Source organism: Thamnophis elegans, chromosome 1, assembly GCF_009769535.1.
Source record: "Thamnophis elegans isolate rThaEle1 chromosome 1, rThaEle1.pri, whole genome shotgun sequence".
NCBI lineage: Eukaryota > Metazoa > Chordata > Lepidosauria > Squamata > Colubridae > Thamnophis > Thamnophis elegans.
Genome location: NC_045541.1, coordinates 108,811,520 through 108,838,181, shown reverse-complemented (window position 1 = coordinate 108,838,181; position 26,662 = coordinate 108,811,520). Strand labels below are relative to the sequence as shown.

The 26,662-nt window shown below is 37.5% G+C and overlaps 1 protein-coding gene across 1 annotated transcript in view; it reads left to right on the top strand.

Moving 5' to 3' along the window:
• The first annotated feature begins 1,668 nt into the window (after positions 1-1,668).
• CHRM4 (cholinergic receptor muscarinic 4) overlaps positions 1,669-26,662 on the top strand; it is a 36,508-nt gene continuing 11,514 nt past the window's right edge. Inside the window, exon 1 of the mRNA XM_032223850.1 lies at positions 1,669-1,767. The gene's annotated coding sequence lies outside the window, so the exon portion shown is untranslated. The remainder of the gene's footprint in view (positions 1,768-26,662) is intronic.

The following is a 26,662-nucleotide window of genomic DNA, read 5'->3' as shown; positions in this document are numbered from 1 at the left end:
CATTCTAATTTTTTGAGATTGTGGATTTGGGGTTTTCATGAGCTGTAAGCCATAATCATCACAATTATGACAAATCACGGCTTGAACTATCTTGCTTGGCATGTATCTCATATATTAGTTTCATCTTTTAAGCTGCATTACTGAAATAAATGAACTTTTGCACGATATTCTAATTTTTTGAGTTTCACCTGTTTCTATCTATCTATCTATCTATCTATCTATCTATCTATCTATCTATCTATCTATCTATCTATCTATCATCTATCATCTCTCTCTCTCTCTCTCTCTATCTATCTCTATCTATATATCTATCTATCCATCATCTCTGTCATCTATCAATCTATTTATCTATATCATCTCTCCATCATCTCTCTATCTATCATCAATCATCTATCTATCTATCTATCTATCTATCTATCTATTTATCTATCTATATCATCTCTCCATCATTATCTATCTATCTATCTATCTATCATCTATCTATCTATCTATCTATCTATCATCTATCTATCATCTATCTATCTATCATCTATCTATATCATCTCTCCATCTATCTATCTATCTATCTATCTATCTATCTATCTATCTATCTATCTATCATCTATCTATCTATCTATCTATCTATCTATCTAACCTCTCCATCCTATCTATCTATCTATCTATCTATCTATCTATCTATCTATCTATCTAATCTCTCCATCATCTCTCTATCTATCTACCATCTCTCTATCTATCTATATCACCTCTCCATCCTATCTATCTATCTATCTATCTATCTATCTATCTATCTATCTATCTATCTATCTATCTATCTATCTATCTATCTATCTATCTATCTTTTCTTATTTTTACCACAACAATAATCCTGTGAGATGGATTGGGCTTCGAAAGAATAACTGGCCCAAAGTGACCCAGCTGGTTTTCATGGCTGAGACAGGAGTAGAACTTACAGTCTCCTGGTTTCTAACCTGATACCTTACACACACACACACACACACACACACACACACACACACACACACAAATTGATTATATGGGATGTAGTTATTACACTGGAGACAGACTCTAGGATAATGATATTAATACAATACACTTAAATGGGTTTTCTTAGTTTAATCATATACTGACTCCACTGAATGAATATGATTTTCTTTTTGTAGTTTTTTATCTAAATAAAGAGATTAATCATTAATATACTTTCTTACAGAATCATTACATTTTTTTCAAATAAAATCAAGCTGCCTGCTAGAGTCTATTCATCTATTTAGTTAAGATACTTTATCTGAATATCTTCATTTGTTAGATTTTATTGACAAGAAAGGAAAAGCTGGAGCTTGCTAGTAATTTGTTTCTTTGAAATGCAAAGTTAAAAACTGAGTTGCATATCACTTTCCAAGTTATGTACATTACCTGCACTACATGGGTGCAGAGGTTTGTGTGTTTGAGGGGGGGAGGGAGGGAGAGAGAGAGATTGTAAAATTCTGACATGCACTCTCACTTTTCAAGCCAAGTACCGTAAGATGTTCACAGAAATGCTAGTTTATGAAAAGCTGGCTACTATGTATAGAACAAGTCAATGTTTTACAGGCTGCTGAAAAAATAGACGTCTGAGATCAAAGTCTAAGAAATGGGAGATATTCTCAGCCCTTTCAGTTATCCAGCATTGCTCTGTGTGTTTGGTTGGATAATGAGTTTTCAATCATTGCTTGGATTGCACAACCTCCCCTTGGGAGATACAGCAAGGTGGGGTTGTCAATTACTTGCAAGGTAAGCAATGCGGACTTGACAGTTGCAACTTGAGGCAGGACTGGTATAATGTATTAGTTATGAATATTCAGTATAACTTTGGAAAATCTAAATTCCCAGTCTCAGCTCAGCCACAAACACACTAGATAGCATTAACAGAGGGCTTCTCATTTCATTTGTCTCAGTGTTGCCTCCAAACTATAGACACCTGCTGCAATTTATGCACAATATTGCAAAGCTTATAAGGTATCTGTAAAGATTAGTAGCCGTAAGAAACAATATTGGATTATAATACCAAGTAACCAAAAAAGCAAGATGATAATGGTGTCAGCTAGGGCCGGGCAAGGTAATTTATCTTAGCTGAATGGACAAGCTCTTCTAATTAGTTGCTCCACAACATAAACCTTTGAGGGGGAAAAACCAAGGAACAGTTTTTTCCCCTTGGCATGCATATATCTAGCTTAATTGTTTCAAAGCTCTTCAATCTGCAAATAGCAATCTTGAATCTCACAGTGTCCCATTATATGATATTTAAATAGGAGATCTTAATGGCTAGGATGTTTATATGGGGCAGAAGGAATTGGAAAAACAACCATATTTCATTGGCTAGTTGCTCCCTATCATCTGAGGCAAAATCACTGTATCAATATTCAGGCTAGGGTGAGCCCCATAATTAGATAAAACAGATGCTTCAAGCAGTAAATTCTGAGATTGCGGAACACAACGCAGATGTAGGAGGAGGTAGCTGTGTGTATCATGTGTCCTTTTCAGATTGCTGGTCTCAGGTACAGTGCAGGATCTTTTTGTTATTGTCGGTTCTAGAAATGGTGAGGGCATAATGTTGACTGAGCTTTTTGCCCTTTGCTTCAGACAACAAAAAATGTTGAGATGGCCATATTAAGGACCAACATTGTTTATGCCAGGATATTGCTGTAACCTGATAGGATTGTTCCAATAATAGGGAATTGTAGGATTGTACTTACGGTATGTGGAAAAGGTCTTGGGAGACTAGCAAAGAGATGCTGCCCAGAAAATGGTCAAATAAAAGACAGCCTAGTCTGCAGCTCTATAGTGGACAGGGTGAGAGGCTTAGAAGGGATCTTCCCAAGTTTTTAAGACTGTAAAGAAGATGATAGAAGAATTGTACTCTCAGACTTGCAAGATTCTAGAAGGTAGAATTAGCTGGTCATATTTCCTGTCTCATTTACCTGGTAAGGCTAAGAGTTTAGCCAGTTTTCTGAACCACTATATGATGTTGTTGGGCTACTGTTGGTAGAATTAGCATTACAGAATTAGCATCCAGCTGGGACCTGTTAGTACAGTGCAGAACAATCTTTTCCCATAGACATTCATGGAAAAAAGCCACAACCAAAACATTGTGGGAAATCATAAACCATGTGAACATAACATCCCATGTAGTGCCTCTATTCACTAACATGAAGAATTAATCAGTCTTGAGGGGGTTGCAATGGGGGCAACAGCTGGGAAAGATGTTGTAGTAGAGCAGCATTTTTGAAAAGAAAATGTTTTTTTTAGGAAAAGAAGGATGTAGTTATCTCATTTCCAACTTACAGAACATGGAATGGTCATAAAACTTCTTTGTTAAATACAGGATTTACTTTTATTAATTGAACATAAAATTATTAGCAAACATATTTTGATGCTTCTAAATTTGTGATTATCATGCCAAACCAGTGTCCCACTATTCAAATAAATGTATTTACAGTATGCCATCTACTTGAGATTGCAAAAACAGATATAAGGGGTATGTCAAGTATTTAGTAAGTGTTGGTAGTGAGTTATATTCAAGTGAACTATTATTCTGCAGAACTATTTTATATCTTCTGATAATACCAGTATAATACCAGTCAATTGCATAGTCTTCCCTCTTGCAGAATAATAAACAACTTAAAATCAAAACCAAAAATTTGTTTTGTTAAAATCTGTAAATTTCTTGGTTAATTTGGCTTTCTTGAGATTTTTCTGCAGGAGATTTTTAAAATCAATACCAATATTTCTAGACTCAACTCACTTTGTCTTCTGCATAAGTGGCATTTTGAAACACTGGCTGAAATACTACAATGCTACGCTATTCAATTAGCCCATGCATTAATTAGTTGCGAGTCCAGCCATAGTAATTTATTTGCCTTCTCCTGTAGTGAACGTTACTTGGCTCTAATGATCCCTTTGGTTAGGTGGCTTCTGAACCTTTAATTTACTAGATTAATTCCTTTCCATATTACTTCACTAGAACATTTTTGGGTATTTATTCCTCTACATACGTATGTTTAGAATGGTCCCTTGGCTGAGCTTGTGAGAAGATTTTTCTTTCTTTCATATCACTTTGTGGGTTTCCGCCCATGATTCTTAGTCAGAATATGTATGGCAATCATCTTTTGTCCTGTGCACAGAGCTTTACCACTCACCTAAAATCCCCACATACTTTAAGATAAAACTTTTTTAATGCTTTCAAGTCAGTTTTGTTTACTGGCAACATATCAGTGGTTCACCATTAGTATTTTCTTCTTAGGGCTGAGAGTCCAAAATCACCCAACTGGATTCTTGCTTAAGACTAGACTAAAATTCATAATCTCCTAGTTTCCAATCTAGTGGCTTTAATCACAACACCAAACTGGCTCGCATACAGAACTTTATAAGGATATTGTTGTTGTTATTTTCTTTTCAGATGAGCTTTCCAATGTGGTTAAGGGTGAATAATGCCATAGACTGCCATAGCATTAGGACTGATTTGCCATAGACTGATTTTTCCAATGCTTGGATTTTACTGCTGCTTGCAGGTCTATCTTCTCTCGTGGTCTACTTATACTATGAAATTCTGCTGCTGAAATGTTGCTGAATGATATGCAAAGGGATCATTATATGCCACATACAGAAAAGTGGAGCATGTTCTTCAGAGCAGTCCTGAAATCTATTTTGAGAAGCAAAGATGACTGGAATATTTTACATTTTTTATGAAAAAGACATGTGATCCATCCAGCTAATCACAGTCAACAATGAGTGAATGGTAGACCAAAGGTCTAGGAATCCAAGACTTTTCTTACCCTTCCATTAACAAAGCATCTCTTATCTGGATGTATTGGAAATTGGTTCACAACTCTCTCAAGCTTCTTTCTCTTCCATCTCTCATGAATAATATCTGTATTGTCAACTTCCATATCTATGGGCCTACAGTCCACGAATCAAGTATATGCTTTGCAGGCAGGAGCCTCTGAGTTCAATCCTTAGTATTTCAATTCAAAAAGACTTGGGAGCAAGCAACATGTAAGACTTCTTCCTGAGATGCAAATTGCATAATATGTTAATATGTGGCACACAGCTGTCTGCCATCTCTTATTTTTTTCTGCAGTAGCCTACTTTGGACCAATCAGATTGTGCATCTGGAGAAATTTGATTCTTCCCAAATGTTCTTTGATTACAAAATTGTTTTGAATTTTTACTGCGTTGCACTTTTGCTGTTGTTTAAAACTTTATTGCCCCCAAATATGTATGTTTGACTGATCCTGTCTATGAAGATCCCTTTTATTTAGGGATCTTCATAGACAGTATTAATTTTTCTCCTTCACAGTGATTACGCTGTAAATTCTAATTGTCCAGATAACATTTGTAAATGGAAGCCCCCAGAACAGGTTATATTTATTTATTTTTTCAACATATATAGCTACCCATGTCAAATATATGAGTCTGGTGGCTCATATACAATACAAAACGGCAAAGCATTATATGATTAACAATAAAAACAATATAAAAACCATACGACAAAATCCCTAGGCAGGTATTCTAACATCCATTAATAATAATAATAATAAATACAGCCACTCATTGGCTCTCCCTATGCTCTATGGCAAATCCATGTTCTCAGGATCTTATGGAATGCCAGCAGGGTTGGGGACAGTGTGATCCCTGGGAGAAGGATGTTCCAAAGTGTGTGAGCCGCAACAGAAAAATGGTCTTTTCCTGGGTCCCATCAGATAACAGCCCCCAACCAATGGGACCCAGAGTGGGCCTGTCCTGCTAGACTTGATGTGATTGGAGAAAGGAAATGCCATGAAGGGCTTTATAGGTCATCGCCAGCATTTCATTTTGCCCCATACGAAGCTTTAAAATATTCTTCAAGGGCATCCCCATGGAGAGTAATACATTTGCAGTAATCAACATAGGAAATTACCTATGCATGAGTGATCATGAGCAGGAGGACCTCTTGGTCCAGGAACAATCACAACTGTCACATAATATGTAGTTTTGATAATTTACTCCTTTATCTATGTTCTCAACTATGTCTACTTCCTCCTCTACTTGGACTGAACTCTTCCAGTATACCAGCAGTTTCAGCTTTGCCTGCTATAAATCTTTTAATTTAGGATTAAAATCTTATGTTAAGACAAATTCTTTTGATGTCCCAAATTTATATTCACAGTAAACCTGGGACGGCATTAATTACTGTAAAGTTAATGGACTTCAGTTTAAAGTTATCTTTTACTTACTTGAATTAGTGCTGAGTATGAATAAAAATCCTATGAGAATTTATTCCTGGTTTTTTTCTTTCTTCCTCTTTTAAATTTTTGAACTGTTGTTTGATCATTTGAACTACCATTCCTTTGAGCTAAAACTGTTTTGATGTAGTTATATATTACTGTCTAGCTTTATAACACTTTTACTAATATTTTCTGAACAAAGAGAAGCATAGGGAATCTTAACTTACAAACATCTGTTTTTGGGTGGTCCTATGTTCTTGGGTAGCATGGGAGAAATGGTCATTCTGCTGACCACCCCTTTGGTATTGGATCCCAAGGAGGAAAGCCATTTGCATATCCCCCCCCAAAAAGGGGGAAATTGCATATGCTAATTCATAGCAATTATAGCACATTAGAAATAATTATGATTTAATTATGATATTTTTGTATAGAAGGATATATTTCTCTGTCTTATTCAAATATAATAATCCTTTGGCTTAGATTTGTTAGCAATTAGCAATTAGACTTATATACCGCTTCATAGGGCTTTCAGCCCTCTCTAAGCGGTTTACAGAGTCAGCATATTGCCCCCAACAACAATCTGGGTCCTCATTTTACCCACCTCGGAAGGATGGAAGGCTGAGTCAACCTTGAGCCGGTGAGATTTGAACAGCCGAACTGCAGAACTGCAGTCAGCTGAAGTAGCCTGTAGTGCTGCATTTAACCACTGCACCACCTCGGCTCTTGTTCTCTTGACACCCTGCAAATATTGAGTAGGGTACATGTTCATTCTGTCTAGAACTCTTTGAAAGGAAGTCACTTCAGTTCTCCATAAGTTAATACTTTCTAGTAAAGAGAATTGTGCTAGAAACTTAATATTGAACTGATGACCTTTGTCTTTTTAGCTAAATTATGCCCTTTTGGGGTAGAAAAGAAAAAGAAAGCTCACCTTTTGTACATATCAACAGGATCAGCTTCCCATCTTTTTCTATGTTTGTTTGTTTTTTGTTCAGTTCTTCGGTTACATTTGACTCTTTGTGTCTATCAATAACGGAGTCTTGGAATTTGTCTAAGTTTATGTTTGTATCATTATGATAGTGTCTAGCTGTTTTGTGCATCTGCCTCCTTATTGGTTGCTTTTGATTTTTCCAAACATCAGGATCTTTTCCAATGATCTTGCCTTTCCAATTCCAATTAGGTATCCAAAATATCTAAGATTTAGCAATAGCAGTAGCATTTAGACTTATATACTGCTTTACAGTGTTTTACAGCCATCTCTAAGCGGTTTTACAGCATCAGCATATTGCCCCCAACAATCTGGGTCCTCATTATACCCACCTCAGAAGGATGGAAGGCTGAGTCAACTTGAGCCTGTTGAGATTTGAACTGCCAAATTGCAGGCAGCTGGCAGTCAGCAGAAGTAGCCTGCAGTACTGCACTCTAACCACTGTACTACCGTGGCTCATTTAGTTTGTATTTAGGATTAGGATTAACTTAGTTTTACTCTGTTTAAGACTTAAAGGACTTAAAAACCTGCTTTTCTTAGATCTAAGGCTTTCTCAATGATTTCCTCCAGCACCACAATTCAAAGACACTGAGTTTTCTTGGTATAACATATGTGATGTTCCAGCTTTCAAAAGCCCTATTTTACAACAGGGAAAACTCTGGTCTTCACCGTACATCTTTGTTGGTGGTGTGATCTGGTAATATTTTTACCAGGTCATGGTCCCAAGCAATAGATGTCTCTTTAATTCATGGCTATAGTTACTATCCCTTTAAATTTTTGAACATAGGAAGATTTTTTTAAAAAATCTGTTACTACTTTGGCTTCTTCTCCAGCTACTTGCATTTGGTTGGCATTATATGTGACATAACCTTAAGATTTTTTGTTTTACCATTGAGCAGTAGAACACATTTTTCCATCCTCAGTGAGTGATTCCTTAAGTCATCCTTATTTCCATTTATCAAAGTGATCTCATTGGTGTATCTGAAATTGTTGATGTTTTCCCTAGTCATATTCATTCTAATTTTATTTCTTCTCACCCAACATTTCTCACAATATATTCTGCAAACAAGATACATTATAAAGGACAAGTATATAACTGTGGTAAACTCTTTCCTGCATTTCACCTAGTTGCTTCACATTTTATTCTGGCTGCTGCTTCATCATACTAATTCCTCAACAGGAAACTGAGGTAGCCCAGTGCATCTATCTTTTTAAGGGTTACATATAATTTGTTGCAATATGCACAAGATCTGCTTCTGGAATCTTGTACTTCGCAGCTCATCCCTAGTAAAATGATGTAGTTTTTTTGCACCCTGCATTCTGCTTACTGGCCCAATCCTTACTTTGACCGATCAGCAGCATAGCTGCAATCAACATAATCAGGAAGCAATTGTAGCTTTAATATTTTGGAATACGGATTAACTGCCTACAAAGCATATCAGTAAACAGCCTAGCTTGATTTTCAAATCACGCATACAAAAATTTGCTGAAACTAGAAAAGAGTTCATATACAGCAGAACAAAGAACAGAAAACATTCTCCTTCCAACTAGCATACCGGAGAATCCAACCTGATACAATTTTAATTGGCATAAATTTCTTTCTATTCACAGGACTATTTCGATCATAATTAATGGTGTTCTCTTCTGACTATTTAACTGACATCCAAATCTCTTGAAAAATCAATAAAAGTTCTGTTATAGATTGGAAAAATACAGCTTAGACATAAACCGTTGGGCATTGAAGTTTATACCAGTTATTGAACATAGGACTGTTATATTTCCAAGCAAGCAAAATGCTAGTATTGTATATGCTAGAATAAAGACTAAGACAGAATGAATTATTGTGAAACAGAAAAGAGCTAAACCATGATTCACTACCTCTCCCAAATTCTCAGGAATCTTACAATGTAATATGCAATAGCCAGCTCTTCATTTTTTTGCAGTTGCAAATAAATTCATCATTATTGCTTTTTGTGATTAATTTGGCCACTAGCTCTTTTGTCTATTAGCTGAGAGTAACATAGGATAAGATATTTTTTTTACCTTTTACTGGCTCTGGGACTAGATCAGCCTTTCCCAAACCAGTTGTTACAGTGTAGTATACTACAACTCCCATCATTTTAGCTGGGGTGAGAACAGCTGGTCTACAGTGGCAAAAGAATTTTTGTGCTTTTCTAACAATCAGGTTTAATGTTCTTATTGCATCCATCCTTTAAAAAAAAAGCTACGCAATTCATTAACCAGAAGCACTTTGTGTCCCAACACTTAACTTGATTCTGTTATGATACATTTTTTATATCTCTTCAAAAAGCTAGAAGAAATTCTCCCTCTAGAAGAACGTCTGGTCTGTTCCAGAGGGTGAAAACCATATCAAGCATTTCATGTTTATGCCTCGATGAAAGCCATTGATTAAACTGTCATGCCTTCAGCATCTCTTAAAAGCAGACATGGCTAGTGCAGAATGCAGTAGCTCACCAGCGATGGAAGCTATACCCATTTGCTCAAACAATAGCTTTTAGTTATTCATGTAGATCTTGAAAAGCCTGGATAGTTTTAGATTATGATGCAGTTTACTCAACACAGTAAACCATAGCATGGCCAATGGTGATATCCAAATTCTGAACAGAATTTCCATAAATATCCAAGAAAGAGCATCTTAATTGTAATTTCTGCTTGTAAACTTAATTACCAAAATCATGGTGATTTCCTTTCAATCTCCCAAGGAAAAAAAGGGAGAAAGGAGCATCTTCAAAATGAGGATACTTCACCTGTTAACTTTTCTCTTCCCTCAGCTGTCCAAAACTTAAAACAAGCACAGAGGTTAATGTCAGTTACTTGATACTAGCCAATGGAAATTATAGGTTGTCATGTTATCTAATGTAAGTTGCAAAGCTGAGTCCAGTGTGTCATGTGTCTCCAATCTTCATTTCATTGAAATTTCAATCCTAAGAAATTACTTTCTAGGCATAAGATCCACTGCTATCCATAGGACTTATTTCTGAATCAATATGCACAGGGTGTATTTCCTTACATATCTTGCTAAATCTTTCCATATGGCTAGGTTCCTGAGGAATAATCTGCATAGTTAGAGTTATAAAGTATATAGACATACTTAACATTTATTTTCTTTGGACTGGTTTTAGATTGTTATGGAGTTTTTAATGGTTGTTAACCACCCAGAATCATGTGTTTGTGAGATGGGGTGGCTATATAAATATGCTAAATAATAGGATATTAGCAATAATTGAATTATCAGTTTCCATCAGATAGGAAGGAGGATAGATGATGAAAAATAGTCTTCCCTAAATCTGGACATCTTGCTGAGGTCCAAGCAAATTGTGATACAATTGATAACTTAGAAACACAGGAAATGGATGTGGGTGTGGTACATTGGGCATGGGAAGATTTGCCCTTATCTGCTCCACAGACTTAACCAAATTATATTGGGAGCTCCCAGGGATCAAAACTGAGAAAATAGCAGCCATGATCATTTTAAAGCTCTGCCATTTTAAAAGGGCATTACATAAAAAGAAACAAGCCTTCAGTCACATGACCATAACCACTATTTTAACTTTTTTGATCCCCTCTTGAAAAAAATGTAATTAGCTGGCAGTGGATTTGCACATAATCATGCTTATTATTACTGATGTATTTGCTGGATTTATAGCCCATCTTTCCTTCAGAAAGTTAAGGTGGTGTACTCAGCAATCCCCTTCTCCAGTTTTTCCCTATAGAAAAGCTCCTGGTAGGCTTGTTATAAGAGAGAATAACTGGCCCAAAGTCATCCCATTGACTTCTATAGCTGAGGATGGACTTCAACCTGGATCTCCACAGTTCCAGATTACTGTCTTAGACACTACACAACATTTTATAATTGAATTAGTCTTGTATCAAATCAAGCTATTGATCTGTATTGACCAGGAATTTTTAATATCTCATTTAGTGACATTTCTCAGCCCTGCTCCTTGAGATTGAGTTTAACTGGATATGCTAAAAGCTGAACTCTAGGACCTTCTTAATACAAAGCATGGGTCTTCCTATGAAACAATAGCAGATTTCCATTGCAAATGGTCAAAGGTTGACTCTTCAATGAAGTATCAAATCCATATGCTGCATATATAAATCATATAAATTGCCTATTTGACTACGGATTCTGTAGACTAGCTTTTCAGATACTCTTCCTACAGTTTTTATTACCTGAATGTGCTAACTAAAGGACAACAGTATTTTTTGAAGACAATCTGATAGCTCCTATAGATATTAACTAAGCACTGTTCTGTTTCTTGGAAACAAGAGGACAATCTTCTATCTTTAAGCAGAAAAAATCAAGTTCTTTGGATGATGATGAAGAGACAACAACAGCTCCCTAGCCAAAGTTTTGTAGACACCATTGTTGGAGAATGGAGAATATCTACTGCACAGCCTGTTCTGGACCTCCTGTAAAGGTTGGGTGCTTCCTGCTACAGTCAGTGATTCTGTCATTTTCCAAGACTGAAGGAAATATTAAACTGCCAATCCAAGTTTGCTTCAGTATGTAGAATGGGACTGTGGATATGGGTGTTATCTTGTTTTTGATGCAGGCAATAAATATGTTGCTGTGGGAAAATGAACAATGGTTGGCCGATAGGTATAATATCATAAAACATATTTGTTAAAATTTATCTGAGAATTTGTTTTTACTATTTCCAAGGAAGATGCTTATGAGAAGAAGTTTGAGAATATGTGACCTATCCAGACATATGCAACTATTGCAAGATACTTTGTAGTATAACATTAATACTGTTTTGGATGAACCCTTTACAGCAGATGTGTCAGCCCACTTAAATCTGGTCTGAAGGGCCAACCTGGAAATATCAAAGTGCCTCTGCCACAAGGTATGCTACATGTGGCCCACTTTGACACCACATTTCTTCTTATTCTTCTTGTTCATGGACTGACCTTTAAGTATCTCTATAGAAATAGGGCAGTCAGAAAAAAGCTTCCTGGTTTTGCACTAAGAGGAATACTCAGAAAGATTCAAAGTCAGCTCTTTTCTCTGCCTTGCCACCCAAACTTTCCAATATCTATTCTGAACAAAAATTACTGGTTAGCTGTTGTAAACAACCAAGCAGTTAAAGGAAGATCAAGCAGCATTGACTAAGTTGAGAGCTGCAAAACTCATGAGGCTAATTCAAGAATGTCCTTCAAAGAAGGTTTTATTTAGAGAAAGCAAAGAAATAAAAATGATGGATTTGAAAGAAACATATCATTAAGTTAATGAGTAATTATTCTTGTTTAGATGTTAAAGGTTATTTAGCAAGCTAGTTAATTTGAAAAAAGAACCCCACTAAATACACTTCAAACAGATGCAAACATTTCCTTTATTCAAGGAACAACATGTTTCTATGTCACAGTATAAATACACCGTGCATATCCAATATATATGATCACAGAAAAACCTAAGATATATTCTTTGGTTATGAGGGGCTCACTTTTCTTACATAAAAGTCTGGGTAAATCTTGGCAGACTCCTGTTTCACAAAAATATTTCTTCTTGTTTGAAGAAAACCTGGATGTGAATTGGTAAAATGTTGTGCCATTTAATGGATAAAATCATTCTCATTCACTCTTGTTGGAAGCTGGATGGACAGAAAATATTGAGAAGAAAGTGATGACATCTTCAATTGTTATGTGGGAGGTTTTTAAGCCTACAGATCCCCCAAAAAGTAGACAGACTCCTCCATGACCTTACATCTACCAAGTGTGGATTGAATTCCCACTCTACCCAGGTAATAAAAGCAGCCAGAGAGAGGACTGGAGGTTTGATCCCAGTTGTGATCAACACACTCTTGAGGTAGAGAGAGGTGGCAAATACCAATAAATAGGAATGATCTATCTGCTCCATATGAAAAAAATCTTACCATCATATTTCTGATGTTCCCCTTCATGAGGAAGGCTACTGTTGATGGGCTGAGGTTTCAGAGAGTTCTGGAGGATCAGATTATCTAGATCCGTGATGGCGAACATATGACAAGTTTGCCACAAGTGACACGCAGAACCCTCTCTGTGGGCACGCCAGCTGTCACCCCAGATCAGCTCCACCACACACGGGTGCCTCCCACTGGCCAGCTGGTCTTCAGATCTCTGCTGCGCATGCACATGAAATGTGCATGCACACTTTTTTTTACTGTGAGCCGCCCTGAGACTCTCGGGAATAGGGTGGCATACAAACTCAATAAATTGAATTGAAATGAGTTGAATTGAATTGTATGCAGGGGACGCACATGCACATGTGGAGGGGGCAGGGCACATGAATTGACGGCGCTTGCATCGCATTTTGAGGCCTCGTGTGGCCTCTCTGTGGCCTGTTTTGGGCCTAGAAAGTCTCCTGCACTAACCTGGAAGCCAAAAATGGGCGAGGGGGTGCAGGGCACATGCACAGGGGGTCAGGGAGCACGGAGAGTCATGTGCATATGCACAGGGGGTAAGACGCATGTGCGGGGTATGGGGCACACGGGGTTAGGGTTAGGGTTAGATGGGGTTAGAATAGATTGCACTGAAGTGTTCCCATGTCATTGCTCGATCAAAATACTGTTCTTAGCTCTACATGACGCTGCCCTGGAAACTTTAGCTGCTCCTAAATGTAGTGGGATGGGTAGTTAGTGGTGAATCCAGGCTAGTCTATCCTGGTCAGAATATGGGCTTCATAAATTTGACTGGAACTTTATTTTATTGATACATGCTATAACAGTGTTTTTTTCAACCTTGGCAACTTTAAGATGTGTTAACTTCTTTTCCCAGAATTCCCCAGCCACAGTTCAAAAATGCTGGGCTACAGTAATAGAAACAGACCCCTTAAAAAGTATGTTTACAATACCCAAGCAATAGGGACTTGGAAACATAAAGCTTTCAGCTAGTTGGAAAGCTTAACATTTATTCTTCACTTGAATCTTGAATTTCAAAATATGTCATTCCCCAAAGAGAAACTTGGCTGATTATACACTCCACATATTTATGAGAAACAAACTTCCCGCCCCACCCCCACTAATCCGCATAATGTAATTTGGATCATGACAAGTAATTTTTATCTTTGATGTGAACTGCATGCGTGGCTAATCAAAAAATTATTTGAAGATTAGCTTCATCTTCCTAATAATTTCACATTTGGATTATAAAAGAGGTAGACAGTACAGATTCATCAGTTAAGAGACACACAGAAAATCTACCTAAACTAGAAAGCAGATTATAGTTATCCAAACAATGATATGTCTGGAGTTTCTCAGCAAGGATTAACCTCAAGTGCTTATACGGCAATATGGAATCCAGCACACATATTGCAACGATTAACAATTTTATATTATAGTTCATGAATTTATAGTCACATATTTGTGACTATAAATGCATACAAATCCATATTTGACTGCATTACAGCATTTTTGGTTCATTTAGCAAGGCAGAGGAAAAGTTATTACTAGAAGTCTATGTTTATAATTTATGTTTTTGCCCTACTTCAGGCAAGTCTGAGCCTTGAAGACAAATGGAGCATGGGCTGTGTATTGAGCATCTAAACAAAGTAGTTCATCATTCAGTTTAAGAGTTCAAGAAGCTAACAATGACTTAGTACTTTTCCAGGTCAAAATGACTTTAGGTTACAAAAAGAACATATCCCTGAACTATCTTTAACTAAAGATAGTTAAAACAGCTTGAAATATATAATACAATAGAATTCCATATGCAACTGCTATAGACATAATGTCTCCAATACAGATTTCCTAAGAACATTTTGTTAGACGCTGAGATATGGATGCTAAGCTAGATGGAACATTGGTTACTTAAATTTAGTAGGTATCATTTTATAACAGTGATGGAGAATCGATGGCATGTGTGCCAGAAGTAGCACACAGAGCCATCTCTCCGGGCACGATAGCCATCGCCCATTGCCCTTCCTGTTTCTGGCATGCATATGTGCGCTGGCCAGCTGGTCTTCGCACATGTGGGAGTGCTGGAAACTGGAAGAGCAGGTGACCGGCACGCATGCACATGCTGCAAACCAGAAGCTCAGCTTCCCGGCACACACATGCTTGCCAGGGAACTGCTCTTCTGGTTTCTGGCTGGAAGAGCATGTGCACACCAGGGAACTGTTCTTCTGGTTTCTGGCACTCCCGCACATGCATGCTGGGGAGCCGGTCTTCCAGTTTCTGGTGCTCCCACCTGTGTGCATGTGAGCTCCCGTTTTGGCACTCAGTGCTGAAAAGATTCACCAACACTGTCTTATAATGTTATCTTTGCTGTGGCTTGACACTATTTAATATGTGTAAATACTCTATTCTTAAAAGTGCTCTTATTCAAATTGAGAAGTATATAATAAAGAGTACTTGGACACATACATTGTGTGGTGTAAATGCTTAATAATAGCATTTATGAATATTAAACTGATCACATTCTGATGGTTTGGGAAAGATGGGAGCAAGTGTTTCATCTCCAGCAAAGCAATGCTAGGTGGCCTAACTAATTGAAAGCTAAGTCTGTACTTTCAAACCCTTTCCCCTAGTCTAATAGGTATAGAGCTGGCTTTATGGGGAGGAAAGGGCACTTCACATATGCATGGGGACCCTTGAGATTTTATTATCACTTCATGAACATTAGAGGATGAAACATATTATGAAAAGTGGCTCCTGCATTGTGCTCCAGCCCATTATCAAAATTCTTGTAACAACAAGCTCAAAGTGGCAGCTTAATTTTAAAAAATGTAAAGTGAAGTATCAATTAAGTATAAAATATTCCACCCATGAGACACCCAAGATGTCATTACCGAATAAGCAGCATTGTCTTTAAAAATTGCCAGATACTGATAATGTTCCTGCAGCTGCTAATGGGAATGATTAGTATTGTTAATCAAGTTTTTACTAACCTGATCCAAATTTATGTAAATAGGTACATAAAATGCCAACCATATTGTTGAATTGGTGGTTTCCATCCCCTCGGAAAAAATAACTATTGAATATAAGTGCCTTCAAAGTACAAAATTATGCATTGGATTAAATGCAAGATAATATTGTCTGTGTATGTATCAGAGAGAGACAGACAGACCAAAAAAAAAAGGGAGGGGGGTTAACATTAGGATTGTAGCATGTGAGAAAGGGTTCTAACCATTACTTTCTCTGTTGCCCAACTGAGCCTTGCACAAAGTATTCTTCTGAAGTTGTTTTTGTCCTGGATGAAAGATATCCTTAAAACTACAGCAATTTTTATTCTGAAGCAGTAGCGTTTTTCGTCATTATTATTATTCTTACTGGATTGTAATAGAGAGAGCAAACATTTAGCATAAAGCCAGAAATGCATTTAACTTAATATATTGGTTGGCTTTGGACACTTGAAATCAGCAAAATGTGCTTCTCAGTCAAGATGTTTTAAAGTGAGCTGGAACTAATGGCAGTGATGTATATCTTCCTTATATTCCTGGGACATTTCTCTGCTAAAGTTTTCTGAGAGTTCTAGAATAGGCCTATGTGAAGATATATGAAATAATTTGATATAATCTAAATAATTGCTTCTTTGAATACAGACCTCTTACATGTAAATCTTGATTCCACTGGATTACAATATTACTTCTAAAGAACTACTTTACATTATAACATTGCTATCGTTTATGGATGATATTAAAGTTTGTATGAAATAGACCCATAAATCATTTTCTATAATCTACAGGCCATATTGGGTTATTACTATAGTAGATAGATTAAGTTGTTCCTTGATTCTAGTGTGTGCCTGTATTTTATTAGTTGCAACATATAGAAAGACTTTCTTTGTTCTTAGATGTCTTCAAAAAGGAATTGTATCTGATAACTCCCTTATTTGATATCATTTGCAATCTGTTCTTAAGAATACCAAGAATGAGCGGGTTTCCTCCTCATTTTGCCTTCATATTTGATTTATGAGATTAGAGTATGAATGGACTCTTCTCAACTAATTGATGGATTACCATATTTTCAATCTTGGTTTCTCCTCCCACCTTCATGAAATTCTAGGAATTGCTAGGACAGTGATGGTTAACCTTTTTGTTGTCGCGTGTCGAAAGCGTGCACGCCTGCACCCATAATGCAATGAACACATGACACCCCCCATTTTGGACGTAGTAGCCTTCCTGCAGCTTCCTGAAACCAAAATGGGCCACAGAGCACCCCCCACACCCTATTTTGGGCCTAGTAGGCCTCCTGCAGTTTCCTGGGACCAAAAACAGGCCGTGGGGGGAACTCTACACTCCACGTACTCCTTCCCGCACCCCTGCACATACCCGACATGTCTCCCGCATGCGCCCCCCCCCATGCATGCATGGCAGAGACCTGAAAATCAGCTGGCCGGCGGGAGACACGTGAGCATGCATGATGGAGCTGAGCTGGGGCAAAGGCTCACATGCCCACAGAGAGGGCTCTGAGTGCCACCTGTGGCACATGTGCCATAGATTCACCATCATGGTGCTAGGATTTTTTGTTAGAGAGTTCCCTTACTGAAAGCAACAAGAGGGAAATCAGGAGTCTTGGTTTCCTGAAAGTAGGCTCATAGCTCATCCATTCTCCAACTTCTGCAAGAGGTTTGCATTTAATTTTAAACTATGGTATTTATTTCTAATGTTGCCAGTCCTTATCAAAATCTGCATATGTACTTTTTATGCAGATATTGTTTGGGAGTGATTGATGCATATTTTCATTTTGTGGAAAGTATAATGAAAGTGAATACAACTGTGATTAGGGGCATTGTTTTCCATGATGATCAATACTAGTCTAGCATGCAAATACTCCCTTGCCCAATAGAAAGAGTTCCCCATGGAAAGTTCTCAATTTTCTCCTTGTTATCTAAATGATCCTGGCTGGTGATCTTGAGTATTATTTACATGCATGCATACATATCTTATTATTTGTCTGGGATCTCATAAAGCTATTTTTCTTCCTGGACTGGGCAGGGCAGAGAAATGATGCTAATTAGCTGGGTTTATGTAACTGCTATATCCTAAAAACTCAAAGGCATTTTTAGAAGACTCTTGCAATAATTAACCCCATCACTGCTAAATACAGGGTCTTCAGTGGAGGTTGCAAGATCTATGACATACATACTGTATCCAGGGTAGGAGAACCCACCATTTCTTTATGCATTCTGTTCCAGTACTGAATAACTCTGATTCTCTGGAAATTTATCTAAGTGTTTCACCAAAATCTGTTGCCTTGACTTTTCCTATCCATTTTAGTCCTGCCTATCTTTGGGAACAATAGAGAATAAGCCCAGGAGAAAATTGCACATTAATTATATCTATTTATTTATGGTTGTATACATGGATTTTCTGTTTTATGCTAATAATGCTTAAAATGTTTGCACTAAAATATACATCTGTATGTATGTAAACATTTGCACTGTAGAATTAGCTTCTCTGGTTGTGTTTGCTATAAGGTCTGCCCTGAAATGCTGGCAACGATCTTACAAGCCTGAAAGTTCACTTCTCCCACCATCTTTTTTGCAGCCAAAGAAACTAGGAAGGGTTTCTTATAAGACTCTTATCCAGCAGCAGTTATGCTGTCTCTTATTTCTTACCATTCCCTTGACATCATTTCCGCCTTGCTCTGCCTCCCAAGGTCATTCCCACATACCATTATACTCTTCCGTGTCTTCTCTTTTTCCCTTCTCTTTCTCCTCCTCATCCCAATTTAAATTCAACATCAATTAATCACTCCAAGATGTTTATGCCTTTTAATAAAATGCATTTGTTTGAAAAGGTGTTAATAGATTCCTTCTGATTTTTGCCAGCATGCACAAACCTGACTCCTATAGTTCTCCTATAGTGACACACCAGTCCTAGGGACAGCAGCCCCCACAATAAGCTTATTTCAATAGTGTTTGTGTAACCTCTGTGTAAACTCCAAGACTAAATGCAGTTTTTACCAACCTTCTAGCTTCGTACCCTGACATAAATCCAAATTATCTTTTTGGATTATTTAAGTGCACACCAATTTTCTTCTTTAGAGGCAATTGGCTAGTCTTGCCCAGCCTGGGAATGAACACCTAAACTTGCTTCTCATTTTAAAGTTCTCCACATCCTCCCTTGGTAAAAATATTTTCATATTCTGTGGGTTCCTGGACCACCTAGGAATGACAGAAAGTGGGCATTTAAAGCTGCACAAGCACATTTCTGATTACTTACAAACCTATTGGCATTTCAATCAGGGAATTCCAGAAAGAACAGACATTCTGACAGCTCTCCAGAGAAGGGTAATCAGTTGCTTTCTGTGGTTGCAAAATTGACAGCCAAAAGAGCAAGTAAGGCGAACTGCCACTGCTTATGCCCAAAATGCTGTGATAGGTACCATCCTGAAACACAGGCTCATAATGTTTAATAGATAAAATAACAACATGAAGTGCAGAATCATGTTTACACATCAAAAATATGCAGAGGTGGTACCTTCCAATTTTGCAGGTAGAAAATTGAGGTGAAATAAGACAGAGGCGTGATATTTACTCAGAAGCTCATAAATAGGGAACCATATTTAAGAGAACAGTTAGGCATGTGAAGGATTATTCAGTTTATATCTGGGTAAAGAATTAGAAACAGATAACAGAAGAAAAACCAGTGAAATTATCTGTCATCCATTAACACTTGGATAGCAGCCTGAACCCAATTTTCATTTTAGCTACATAAACAGAGGCACTGTTTACACTGCTGGAGACTGTTGTCTGTGTATATCTATTCATCTATCTATCCTTCTATCTATCAGATCCAACATATCCCAAGGGTGCTATTATTGGCATAGAAAAATCCCAAATACATACTCTAAACTGTCAGCTGGAACAGTTGCTCCCCAGTGCAGTGACTCAGTAACTAATTAACCACTATTAGATAATCCTATTATCTCTACATCTTTGACTGTGTAACCTCTCGCTCTCGCTCTCTCTTTGTTAGGCAAATGCTTAATAACAATAAATATATGTTTATCATTCTTTCTCCTCACCCTCCCTCTTCACTCTGCCATTGCTCTGATTCTGCTTTTTCTTCCCCATTTCTCGCTTCTGTTTCTTTCATCCTTTCCAAACACTGAAATCCGGATTGTGTGAGAGGATTAATCTGTTCAGATTCTTCACTCTTATAGAATTTCTCAGCAAACAAGGAGGGATATTTCGATGTTGGGATGATGCTCTCTCTCTGGCCCATTTAAAGTGCTAGCTGACTGTTTCTGCAAAATGATGTCAGCTGATTTTCCTAGTCTCTTGGCCCCTGCCATTTCCCTCCCCCCTTTAGATAAGAGGTTAGCTGTCTTGCTCAATGCTTGCTTTGGCTGGGATCCAATGTGCTTAGCCTGGGATCTTTCTTTTTAGTGTCAGGACCTATGAAACATGTACAGTGTTGCTTATGAAAGAGTACTTCTGATCTTACACAAAGTATATTTCCCCTCCTATGGAATGGCATCAATCTTCTACATGGAATTCGAATTTCTTATCCCTTTGGAGAGGGAGGTTACTATTGAAATAATATGAGTTTGGGGTCATCAGTCTCCTACACTGTTTTTTTTTTAACAGTGGGTATTTCTTTGGAAAATGACTATTGGTGTTTATACCTGGGAAATTAAATGGAAGAGAGGGGTTGACTATTAATATTAAAAGAGAATTTAAATATGTGCAGTAGATTAAATATGTGTAGTATCATGTTTTTGATAGCCCACAAATTTAACTTAAAGCATATATTTAAACTGAAGGAATGAAAAGCCTAGGCGGTAGCAATAATACCCACCAGGCAATGGAAAACATTCATGATAGATGCAGCCTCTTTTTTCCCAGACCTCCACTTCCCTGTTTCATGCCATCAGAGATGTGTATAGAGATATCTGTTGTCTTAGTACAGGGGTGTCAAACTGGTGGCCCACGGGCCAGTTACGTCACACACAGGCCACACCCACCCCAGTTCCGTGAAGTGAGGAAAACATTGCAAAATGTCATGTGACGGCAACCTGATGTGGCAAGTTTGACACCTGTGCTTTAGTACAATGTTTCTTAACCTCAGCCTTAAAGTTGCATGTATTCAAACAGCCAGAATTCTCCAGCCACTATGGTGAGGGAATTCTGGGAGTTGAAATCAACACACAATGCTGATTGGGGAACTGTGGGAGTTGAAGTTCACATCTCATAAAATTGCTGATATTGAGAAACACCTTCTTAGATATATATATAAGCTTATTATGGATAGCTTTGTCAGGCACAAAAAACCAAGGAAGATATATTGTAATGCTTCAGAGCAGATTTCTTCATTGATTAGGATTGAGATTGGCAAATTCGGTGGTTAACGCCCCTTGGGCTAGGGAATAGGGAATGAGGAGGATAAATTCCTTCCATGGAAAACTAGAAGTTAAAAGTGCTATAAAGCTCTTTCTTTCTCAGGCACAGACAAGTGGAGTTACACAGCTGAATAGGTTAACTCATCATTTAAACATATGCAAATTTCAAATTGCTCACCACTTAGTACTGATGCAGAGCTAAAAAGAAATAAGCTGAATGCTAAAAGAGCACCCAGTCAAGCTGCATTAAAAGTGCTAAGTGGCAGCTTGGCGTCTTCTCCTGAATTTCCAGGTGATGCATTCAACTTTAATGATTGCTGCCTCTGCACAATCCTCGGGGGCAGCTTGTACAATCAGTGGTTCTAAATAATGGAGCAACTGCTTGGGTGCCAGGTATGGGAGCTAACCTGCATGATAGGTTAAAACAGTTTACTTTAGATAGCAAAACATTAAAATACTATAACTGTTGTTAAGACAATTGATGGCACTGACAGATTAACAAATAGATGGAGACATTAGCAATCCTGGAAAAGATCCACTGGTTCATATGTATGAATTGCACTGTGAAGTGGTATATATGCTCCCACAAACAGAGGTGGATATTATACCTGCTTCCAAGTTTACAGGGGAATAAGCATTACATTAGTGTATACAGCTGGTAAGTAGCTTTCCATATGAATGACAATTTAGGGGTTTTATGTCAGAACTTTTAATTTTGTAACTACCTTATTTTGCTAAAAAATAACAGTTTCCTGGATAGTTAGTGCAGCCATCTCTGCTGCCTGGGAATATAGTTCATCCCTTCAGGGGAAGATAAGGAGTTAAGACCGGTTACTGTGTAACTACAGAGCTTAAAATACTTCCACGCTTGTTCCCAAAGATTCTTATTTTCATATCTGGTTTCCACCTATTTATTCCCCTGCTTGCCATCCAATGTGGCCAGTGTAAATGGCAGAAGGCCATTGCTGGCATATGACAGCATAGATCTTGTTAGCTGTTGCTCTGTTTTCCCAGAGCATAAAGATAGACAATAAAGTTTATTATCTCATTACACACTGCATTGGTTCATATACAGAAGTATCTGCTGGGCTCTATTTATTATGTTTGCATGGATTAGAAATGCTGATTTCTCTCTCCAGCTGTGCACTGGGGCTTGTGCAGAAGAACTTTTCTTTAAGAGAAGAGATTTTGGTGCTAGGAGACAAGTCATCCATATCCTGCAGCATGTGCAATATTAAAAGAATTGTGGTTTCCAATGTGGAAGAATTATTCCTGGGTTGTATGCATTAAAGCACTTCTTTAGGTTTTGTGCACATGCACACATGTGCAATTATGTCTATTCAATAACCACACAGAACTTAGAGAGATCACTTTTGTGGTCTTCAAAATAATCATCTAGCAGGAAGGAGGGGAAATAATGGGGCATAAGAAGAATGGCATCCGATGCTAGCAACAAAAGCTTGTTGTATAATTTTATTTATTTATTATTAAATTTAGTCCCAGCCTTTTTATTTCTTCCAGCTTATAACAATAAAAATACAGAATATAAAATGGAACACAATTGCTGCAGTTAACATAAAAACCAAAATTAAAATCATTAATTAAAACAATTAACAATTAAAAACGTGCTGCACTTTTATCACTTGCTAAATACTGGGAACCTTGAAAGAAATGCATTCTGGGAGCCTCGCAAGAGAGAAACCTTTCCCACAATCGAGATTGGTTAGCACCTTCACAAGAGCTGTCCTGCTAATCTAAGTCAACTGGCCACATTCAAAGGTTGCAAGATGATTCATAGATAACCAGTTGCTAATTTTTTTAAAACCCCCAAAAAACAGCACCTTACCTTGTGCCTGGTGAGTAACTACCTGCCACTGTTGACTTTTCAGTAGAGACATTATAAGATCCTTGCTCCATGCATCCCAGCTTGACTGTCACATTTTGCACCAATGGCGATTTTCAGATGTTTTTCAACATAATTCTAATGTAGTTGCACAAAACACATTGAAATATTAGGGACATATTGGTAGCTGTTGCTAAATCCATCTGGCTCAGGAAAGATTGAAATTAGCACCCTGGATATTTGGGCAAAACCTTCCCAAGCCCAACATAGAATAATAGAGTCAAAAGTCAGCTCTTTATTTGCTCATACCATATAGACAGAATCTTGCCAGATTAAATCCATACTACTCTAATCCTAACAGAGTATATCCAAGGAATCGCTACCTTCAATATCTTCCTCTTTTGCCAATTTAGCTCCAGTCTATGTTGTCTTTTGTCTCACCCTCTCCTTGGAGTGTGTTTTCTCTCCTTCCTGCCTCTTCACTGTAGGCCATCACACCACTTTCAGTGTATTTTAATTTGTGATATTTTTTTTTTAATTTTGCTTTTATTGTTAATCTCTTTGCCAGTTATCAGTTTCTGAAAGATTATAGTTGCAATGTTGCTTTCCTAATATTAATAGGCATCTGCAGGAAACCTCTGGAGCCAGACTATCACTTTTAATTCTATACATTAGACGTTCACATAGATTGAGGAATTTCTCTGTGGAAAAGAAAGTGTCTTTTTCTAAACCATCACTTACCAATAATTATTCAGATTGAGCTGAAGAGGATCCCTGGTTGTTAACAAGATCACAGCTATTTCAATGGGATGCCATTGCCTAGGTGGTGCATTCTTTATAAATTAGATGTAATGCTATTGACCTATCAACACCATTTACTGTTATCACAGAGAAGCCCTTTTCCCCATGTCATTTTTCAGAATCAAGTGTGCCACTTAGTGGCTGTTGATATGTACAGCCAAAAAAATATTTCTTCTCTTCACAAGAAAAAAGTGACATAACCAGAAGCAGTTCCTATAGAAACAGGCTGGTTTGAAATTTGTGGCTGGAACTTTCTATGTGTAGAGCTTGAATTTACTCAGCACAATGAAATCCACAGACACCTGTTCTTTACAACACAGGGACCTCCAGAAATGTGAAAAACACAAAGGGACATGGGGCCATTCATGGTAGACTTGGGAGAAAATAAAAAAAGGACACAAATGAATATGGCAACGCAGAGAGTTTTAAAAATCAATATATGGATGAAAACCAGATAGTCAACTAGCAAAGAATCACAAAAAATGGTTTTATATATGGGAACTGCAGTGAGGTTAGTATATGCAGAAAAATGGAAGAGTACAAAAATTCCCAGAATGGAGGAATGGGCTAAATTGATTTGTTTGATTAAAGGAGGGAACAGTTATAAAAAAAAACCTGGAAACCTTTTATGAACTTCTTGCTGAAAATGAATTAAAAATGAACTAGTGATTTCAGGATTCATAAAAATTGATTTTTATGGGAAAAAGAGAATCAAGATATGTAATTTGGGAGGGTGGAAAAAGTAATTATCATGTCTATAACCACTCAAAGAAGTTTCTTCTTTAGATACATTTTCTTTCTTGTTTGTCTTTTGCTACTTTTTCTTTTATTCTTTTGTATTTTTTTCTTTTTTTCTGCTTATGTTGTGGTTTTTTAAAATCTTGTGTGGAATTTTCTTTCAGCAAATATATGTGTGTGTGTGTGTGTGTGTGTGTGTAATTTGTGTGTGCGCATGTGTGTATAGCTGGTCTACTTTATATAAAATAGGGACCTGCTACCTATTTTGGTTTTTTTAATGATCTTTAGTGAATGGGCCTATTCACTCTGGGACCATTGTGTAGGCAGGGGTCTTTCTCTCTTGCCAGCAGAAGCTGCTCGGAGTCATTCCTTAAGCTCATGTCCCAAGGGTGTATGAACCTTTGCCATGCAACCTTAGCCTCTGGTTTTCAGGAGCTTAATTGTGGGGTGCTGGTTGTTTTGATGCCCAAGTTTCTGGTGAAGGGGGAATAAAAGTTGACCATCTGCAAATACTCTCCAACTGGCTATCTCTCTGTTCTGGAAAACCTTGCCTAATTCAAATTCTTAATTCTTAAGTCACAATTGGACCATATTCCCCCAAATGAGCAATGAAAGCTCATGTGTGATGGAAAATTGCTACTGTCCTCTTTTGTATTTCTTTATTACTGCCATTTCCTGCTCCAGAAAATGAAGAAAGCCTCTGCCTTGTGCAAGCTGTTTCATGGCTTAAGGTCTCACCCTGCAATATTATTATGTAGTTTTATTTGGTTATTACTATTTGGTTTTACACGTATAATCAACATTGGAATCAATTATGAACACATAGATGTGATCTATGTTAATAGTTGCGTAAGATTAAATTTAAGTTAATCAGGTCCCATGACTTGAGCACAGCTGTATGTATCTACAGCCTTGTAGTTGGCCAGAAGGTAATTATTGAGAAGTTAAAGAACATTAGATTCATGGCCAGAAATACACACACATGCACATACATACAGTGAACATATAGACATAAAGAGAGAGAGAACCATCTCATCAAGAAATAATGGATCCTTTTGATGATTTGATTGATTTCCATTTAGTGTCCAGCAGCTACTAAAAAATACATATTTAGACCATTTTTAGGAATGCATCATTAAATCTACCCTACTGAGATATCTAGCCAGCCTGCAAAACCTACTCAGCTCATGATTAAGAGCTGTACTCTATATATCCATTTTCTGCTCAGAGAGGTAGCCTGCTTTAAAAGAAACAGGATGTGCAGAACCTAATGTAGAGTTCACTAGTTCTCTTGCATTGTAATATATTTTATTCCATGATAACAGCAGGATGTCCTATTCAGTAAGCAGCTTAAACAAGCTTGTAGTTCGGGCAAAAACAAAATAAAAACAACACTTTTTTTTTTCTTCCGTTCAATAATGTCTGCTTTTCAGATACTGCTTGGACAAGTTTCAGCACTTTTTTGGCAAGGTTTTTTAGAAGTGGTTTTGCCATTGCCTCCTTCCTAGGGCTGAGATTGAGTTACTGGCACAAGGTCACTCAATGTGTCTAAAGTGGGACTAGAACTCACTGTCTCCTCTAGCCTGGTGCCTTAACCACTACACCAAATTGGCTACTATTACTACTATTACTATTACTCCTACTATTACTTAGTAAAAGGTAAAGGTTCCCCTTGCACATATGTGTTAGTCGTTTCTGACTCTAGGGGGCAGTACTCAAAGCAGAAGAGCCAGCACTATCCGAAGATGTCTCTGTGGTCACGTGG